We start from the raw sequence: 8,077 nt of genomic DNA, 5'->3' as shown, positions 1-8,077 counted from the left end.
CTAACACTCAAAGTAATGCACAGCCTTATTGACTACCACTTTTAAATGAGGCACAGCAGGTCACTAAGCAATTGTATCCTATTTAATGAGAAAGACATAAGCAATGGTTTGTATGAGAAAAGAAGAGGGGACTTATCGTATGTTCCATCTCCTGTTTCCATTGATGAATCCCCTCATGAAAAGTTAGTGTGCTTATGCTTTCATAAGATGTCACCTAGCTTCTGTGGTGGCTTCATAAGATGCCGGAGCCTGTGCTCTGCAGTGTGGCCCTTCATCTAAGTTCATAAAGGCAGGAGGTATTAGAAACTCTAGATGTCAGTCAAGGTGTTGGCTCACCCTAATCATCTTTCTACAAGAGACCTGGTAACCTGAGTGAATTGGTCAGGCATGGGCAGGAGCTGAGGTAGAGCAAATGGCTGAGGACCTGAAAAATTGGTGGTGCTGAAGTAATGGGAAGAGTCACATGAGATTTGTGACTGGCCAGTAAAATTCTAGCTCTTGTTAAGCTAGGAGGTATGTGAATATTCATTTTATTATTTTTCTAAAATAAGTAACAATAAAAATGTAGATGATGAAATATAGATAATGTTAAAATAAATTAAAGATTAAATTATGATGGACTCAATTACATATTCCAGAGTTTTTAAATTTTTCTATAAAGAGAATAGCAATATTAAGTCTTTGGTCCATGAACATGGGATATCTTAATTTAATTTCTTACATTAATATTCTCTCTCTCTCTCTCTCTCTCTATATATATATATATATATATATATATATATATATATATATGCCTTTTACTTCCTTGTCTAAATTCATTTCTAAGTAATTTATTCATTTTGGATCTATTACATATGTGTTAGTTTTGAGAGTTCTATTTCAAAAGTGTAGCACCTCTGGACCTATGGAGAAGTCTATTGAAGTCTATTGTCATTTTGGTTCTGGGACAGACAGATGTAGGAGTGATGAAGGGAATGTGTGTTTCCTATTAGAGAAAAGAGACAAAGGAAGAAAAATTCTAAAAATTTTCTGTGAATCTCTATGTTTTATGATACATAAGTGCTTCTAAATTGCCCCTATGTAGGAGGTTTTTAAGATTGTTAATCTATAATGTAGAAAGATATCTTTAGAAAATTTAGATGTTTATTTTTTCTCAAAGGAACAGACTACATGCTGTACTTTATAAATCTTGCTGCTCATGTGTTGTGTTGTGATCTTTTTAAGGATTTCTGAGTGACTTGATGAGGGGTAGGAGGAGAGGGAAAGCTGATGCATCTAAATAGGATAAAGTGGTCAAGCAGGTCAATAACTAGACAGGGTAGGATTATTTTTTGCCTCCTCAAGAAAAGCAGGAAGGCCCTAGAATGTATACAGGAAAGCCCATTTGGAAACGTTCAGCACATATGCCACCCCCCTTTCAGGGAGAGGGAGCTGTTTATTGTCACCAGTTCCCTCTGTTTCTGATTCTCTGAGCTGTGTGCAGCCTGGACACACCCCTTCTGTGAAAACCACAAGGAATGAGATTTACTTCTGGTTTCCACATTGCATCCTAACACCAGCGGGATGGAGGTCTCAAAACGGAGAGGGATATCTGAGGAGGCTCACAATTATGTTCCCTGAATTGAGGGGAAACAGAACGGGGCTCTGAACAGGTAGGATTAGGACGTAGAAGCTTTACTAACAGAGATGGGATTGGAGGAAACAAGTAAGGAAGAGGCCTCCAGGCTGAATCCCAGCATCACTGGATTTGCTGTCTCTGTACAAGTTCATTAGGGTGAAGCATCTGGTAACCTGCTTCTCTGCCTAAAAGGGTTTCCACACTGAGAAGAAATCTGTGAACGCCTCAAGGCAGGGTCTTGATTTTTTTTTTTAATATCTCCCAGAGACCTGAAAAATATCTGGCCCATTCTGGTGGTAGGTTCTCTCATAAATTTTTCTTGAATCTGATTATGAGGAAGAGAGGGCTCAAAACATATGACTTGGTGATGCTGATGTTCTCATGAAAAACCTACTGGTTCTTTTAGGCGTTGGCAACAAAACAAAGTCTTATATAAATATTTTAAAATCACTGCTTTGTTGAGCTTTGCCAGATTTCTGGCTTGGTAACCTCGCACCAACAAAGCTAATATTGTTTTATAATTAGACTTATGGCTTTCCACCTCCTCAGAAGACTGTTAGGAAATTCCAGAGATTCTGTTTGTGCTATCATTTCAGGCATTCCAGCAAGCAAAGCAAAACAAACAAAACAAAACGTATCTAACATTAGTCTATGATGATAGTTACTGTCAGAAGCAAAAGGGCAAGATGATTTTTCGCTGAATGGAGCTTATTATCCTGTAGGAAATATAAAACCCAAGGATTCTTGAGGAGAATAGTTATGAGCCTTTGAATATTAACATCTGTCACCCCCATTGTTTACATCCACCCTGCTGCTCCTCACTCTTTAGGCATGAACTGTGATTTTGTTTTTCAAATTTCAAAAAAGATGCAATAAACCCCAGAGCTAGGAGATTTCTTGCAAAAATGTGCAACCGATTGTCTGCATAGGAAATGCACAAGTTTACTTTCCGCTCTTTATTCAGGGTGTCAGGACAATTTACAGATTTTCAAGCTTCAGGTTTTGGGCTATTTGGTGTTACACCCTTTCAAAGTCAAAGCGTTTGCCAGGATTGGTGATTAGTCTTTAGGAATAACCTACTATCATGACACACATATACCACGACTCCCATAACCTGGAGTTCATTTCCTCCTGGTTTTCTGTCACGTTGAATAGAGATGATTTGTGATAGCATAGAGACAGGGATGTAGGAAGAACAAAGTGTGACTTTCAAGGTGGGTTGTAACATGTGCTGAGGTGTCCTCCATGCTCTCTGAGCTGGCTCACCCTGGGGGAAGCTGGCTGCCATGTTGTAAGGATGCTCAAGCCGTCTGTTCAATCAACCTCAGCCCCAGGCAGCATCCTCACCTCATATGAGTTCCTTGGCTACTAAATTTCTTTCTTTTTTATAATATTTTATTTTTTAAAATTGTTTTTTTTTTGTGTGGTACTGGGGATAGAGCCCAGGGGCTTTCTACCTCTGAGCTATACCCCCAGGTCTATTATTTTTGCTTTCTTTTTTATAATATTTTATTTTTTAAAATAGTTTTTTTTTGTGTGGTACTGGGGATAGAGCCCAGGGGCTTTCTACCTCTGAGCTATACCCCCAGGTCTATTATTTTTTATTATTTATTTTGAAACAGGGTTTCACTGAGTTGCAAAGGACCTAAGTAGCTGAGGCTGTCTGTAAACTACAATCTTCTGTTTCAGCCTCTAAAATTCTGGGATCACAAGCATGTGCCATCATGCCTGGCTTGTCTTATATATTTTTTTGATAAAATGTCAAAAAGTCTCTTATTATAGGTTATAAATATAAAAGAAAACAAAAATAGTAAAATTTATATTAATTTGATGTCATAATTTAAAATGTTGGAAACGTTGAGAATTAAGGCGCTTGCAAAACTAATATCAAGAGTCGTCGGTACAGTGATAGCTTTCTAGTGATGCCATCTACAGCATGGAACAAATCTTTTCTACTTCCTGGGGAACCGCCAAACTTTCTAAGTCAGAATCAGCTTCCAACATTTTTTTCCTTTATGCTTTATTGCAAAATATCTCTGAGCATTCCTTTAATGTGATTAATATTTTCCCCTGTCACTTCCTCTTGGACATCTTCATGTGCTGTGTCACCTTAATGCCAAGTTTGCCTTCACTGAGTGTGTCTGGCTGGATACCCAGGCTGAGGAACAGAGGTGGTGTCCATATACCCACTGGCTATTTCTCCTCTGACTCTGTTTATGTGTGACTGTAGATTTCTTTTTAGCTTTCTTCCAATTGGTATCTCTGCTGGACTTTCATTTACACTGGCCATTTCCCTCTTTTGATTACCATCTTTGCATATCCTCTGCTGTTTGTGTATGACCCGAGTGACAGATTCATGGGACAATCACTGGAGGACCATGGAAGAAGTGACATTATTGGTCACTGATCATGGTGCACATCACTTCCAGTGATGTAGGATGAACCTCTAGTAGTGAAGCCGGAACTAATGCAATTGATCCTGGTTAATATACCACGGTAACGGTAATGTGCTCCGTGTTGGTGGGGAATTGATGTTATTTAAATAAAACATGGTGATTCAAAGTCATGCATACTGAAACTCTGCAAAATGTGAACTATAAAGAAGATTGCAATTGCTGGATGGATTATATTAATTCATTTTGATAATAACTTCATCATACAATTAAGCCAACTATCATACTAATATAAATTTTTCAGTTGATTTGCAAAAAGCCATATCATTACTGATGGAGTTTTATGACCTTAATTAATATCTGATACAATTTCTAATCAAACTCTTTTTCCCCCCTCTGAGTTAAAAATGATCTCAATAGCATTTCCCTTCCTGTACTCTTCATTTAAATTTGACGATCAAACTTTCGAATGTGAACTTAGATTCTCCATTCGCATCTTTGTTGTCTTGTACCTCCTTGCTCTTCACAGCCTCTTAGTTATCATCTTCTTTGGACTCAGCCTCACAGGCAGAACCTCTGTTTTCCTTCTGCTGAGGCCTGGGGGAATCTCTGTAAACTTCTGTCAGGAACAGGATGCCTGTAGATTCCAGACTGTGATGCCTGGACCACCCTGCCCCAGGGCCGTCTGCTGTTGTGCACAGATCTGGGGCGCTCAAGCACACTTCGGTGGAACAGGAATCTGGCCTCTTTCCCAGGGTACTGCTTTGGGTGTGTTTTGTGAGTTTAGCCATGTGCCTGTGTCCTTCTCCATTCCTTTTGCGGTCTGAAGAAGTAGCTGCAGTCGGAGAGGAGGAGCTTCAAGGACAAACGCTGTGAGCATTCAGAACAGGCTGGTATCTTTTTGTTTTCCTCCTCGAAATACAGAACTGAGAGCGACAGTCAAATCTGGAAAAAGTGTCCCATCATCCCTAGCAAGGATGCCAATGACAGGGAACTTTTCTAAGTGAGATTTCATTCTAGAAACCACTAGCAATTACCTCGAGAGTTGAATGACTTTTAGTCCTCCTGTCTGTTGCTCAGCGTGCAGGGGTGCAAGCCCTCAGGGTGCAGGCCCTCCCGCCTTGTTCGTCTCCAGCTGACAAAGCATCGCCCTCAGCCTACTTGCTTTGGTTTGATATCAAGTTTTCTCTTAATTATTATTGCTATGTAAAAATCTTCCCCTTTATTTGGGTCTGCAAACATTTAAAACAGAAATGTGTCCAAACGCTCAGTATGGTGGCACTCACTTGTAATCCCAGTACTTGGGAGGCCAAGACAGAAGGATTTCAGGTTTCAGGCCAGCCTCTGCAACTCAAGATTTCCATAATACAGCAAGACCTGTTTTAAAGCAAAATATAAAAAGGCCCAGGGGAGGGGAAGGCATGTAGCTTGGAGGTAGAATGCTTCTGGGTGTAATCTCTAGTACCACAAACAAACAAACAAACAAACAAACAAACAAACAAACAAAGGAAATATGTTCAACGACAGAGAGATAATTTTAACTCTTTTCAATTTTTACTGCTACCTAGATTTCCTGGTTTCTTGCCAATCCATTTAAGACACATTGAGGGAATAATAGCATAATTATCGAGAGGTCAGTCTATAACTATTGAGGGGCTAATATCTAACTATTATCTGAGGAATGGGGATTCTAATCCTAGCTTTGTAAATGTCAGAACCAGTACTTAATATAACTAGGAAATAAAATATGGGAATCAGACTCATTTGGGCTCCTAACCAAGCCCCCTAAATCTTAAACAAGATTTGTTTAAATAAGAACTAGCCCATCAGCTTTATAGATGGAAACATAATAGGAACAGTTTGTTTATACTTGGCAGAATTAGAGACAATTTAGCTCTAAAGACTGCTCTTTATATTTGATGCTAGTTGACAGAAGCACTGGAAAAAAAGAAAAGAAATGGCCAGAAATCAACATCAAAGGCCTTGCTTTTCAGTTCCTCATTACTGATTTGTTAACTAATTACTACAATCTCCACTCATATATGCAGAGCCCAGAAATAGATTCTAGGAGACCTGGCTGCCAGTTCTGGCATTGCCACTAATTCTGTGAATTTAGCCAAGAGACCTAATCTTTGCTTGCATTTCCATTTCCCTATCTCTCTCTCTCTCTCTCTCTCATTTTTTTTTTTTTTTTTTTTGGTGGTACTGGGGTTCCTGGAAGCCCTTCTACCTCCGGGCTACACTCCCAGACCTATTTTTTTACATTTTTATTTGGAAACAGGGTCTCCTAAGCCAGCGCGCGTGGCTGGCTTCGAACCTGCGCGATCCTCCTGTCTCTGCCTCCCAAGTGTGGGGATTACAAGTGTGCACCACCACGCCCGGCATCCCCATCTCTTAATAATGCGCCATCTTCATCAGATCCTTTGTTACACTTGCTGCAGTTCAGTAGTCACAGTATCTCTAGTGGCTATCAGACCTCACAATGCAAACGATAAAAGATTTTTATCATTGTAGAAAGTTCTCTTGGATAGTGCTAGACTTATCTGGAATTATTGCTGAATTCTGAAGGTTCCAACAGTGTTAGACCAACAAGGTGGCCACCACTGCTCTATTTTCTTACCTTGACAAGTTTAAGTTCAGCATGAAAGATACTTTCTTCCTAAGATCCCTTACCAAAAATGCTGGTGTACACACAGGACTAGCTCAGAGCACACGGAATTCACTGTTTTAAGCTTAATCACCTGCTGTAGACCAGGATCCAGGGGGCACCAAGGAAATACAAAAAAGCAGAAAGTGTAAAATAAGAATCCACTGGCATTATGTGCATATGTGAGAATACCAAGCCCATCTCAATAGCTTGTGTGGGAAACTGGCAGCAGTAGGGAGAGAACCAGGGACAAGTCACCAACTGTGTGTGCGTGCGCGTCACTGTCACTACAAAGTGCATTATGATTGAGAATGAGGTGCACCAGGAGAAGTACAAAAATAAATAAATAAAAATAAGAATATAGAAGAGAAAAAGATAAGCTATAACGAACACAAGCAGAACAAACACAGTCTCCAAGTATAAATAGTCAAGAGCATCGAATTCTATAACACAAAGAGGAAAACTACCTAAGTCAGGTAGTGACCTAATGTAGAAATGCTTTTTAAAAGATGGACAATGATTGGGCATGAAAACAAAAAGGAAGAAAGAAGTGGCAATATTAAGTTTAGGTGAGGTAAATTCTAAGATAAAAGCATTTATATAAAAGGTACAATCTATAGTCAAGATGCATTGTTAAAAACTTATGAGCCCAAGTACCCACATTTAAAACACATAAAACATCTAGGGCATGGTGGTGCACACGTGTAATCCCAGCATTCGGAAGGCTGAGACCAGAGAGGATCGCGGTTCTCAGACAGCCTCAGCTACTTAGTGAGGCCCTCTGCAACTCAGTGAGACCCAGTTTCAAAATAAAGAATAAAAAATAGGGCAGGGGGTGTAGCTCAGAGGTGAAATGCCCCTGGGTTCCATCCCCAGACCTGTAAATAAATAAATAAATAAATAAATAACACGTAAAACAACCTTTATTTGAAATATAAGGTGAAATTGACAATATCCAAATATCACATCTACACTGTCCATTATAGAAGGTTACATTTAAAATAAGCCTGGCTCAGAGGTGCACAACTGTAATCTCAGTACTTAGGAGATTGAGATAGGAAGATTGCAGATTCACCAGGATTGACAGCTTTAGCAACTTAGTGAGATCCTGTTTCAAAATAAAAAATAAATAGGACTGGGCATGTAGCTTGAAGGTAGAATGCTTCTGCCTTCAATTCCCAGTACTGAAAAAAATAATTTTAGTTTTTACAGATATAAAGTTATCTTTAAAATAACCTTAACGATTTTCTATTCCCTTTGATGCCAAGTAGATGAGGTTTTATTGTGACTTGTAAAGTTGAAAAAGAAAGAAAAAAAATAGAAGGAAAAATATTGTCTATGGTGATATTTTCAAGTATTTTTATTTTTTCCTTCTTTGATATACAAATCTAGCTAATTACTGCTTTACACCTCAGTTTC

This window comes from Muscardinus avellanarius (assembly GCF_963383645.1).
Source record: "Muscardinus avellanarius genome assembly, chromosome: 8".
Taxonomy (NCBI): Eukaryota; Metazoa; Chordata; class Mammalia; order Rodentia; family Gliridae; genus Muscardinus; species Muscardinus avellanarius.
This window is presented reverse-complemented; position numbering follows the sequence as displayed.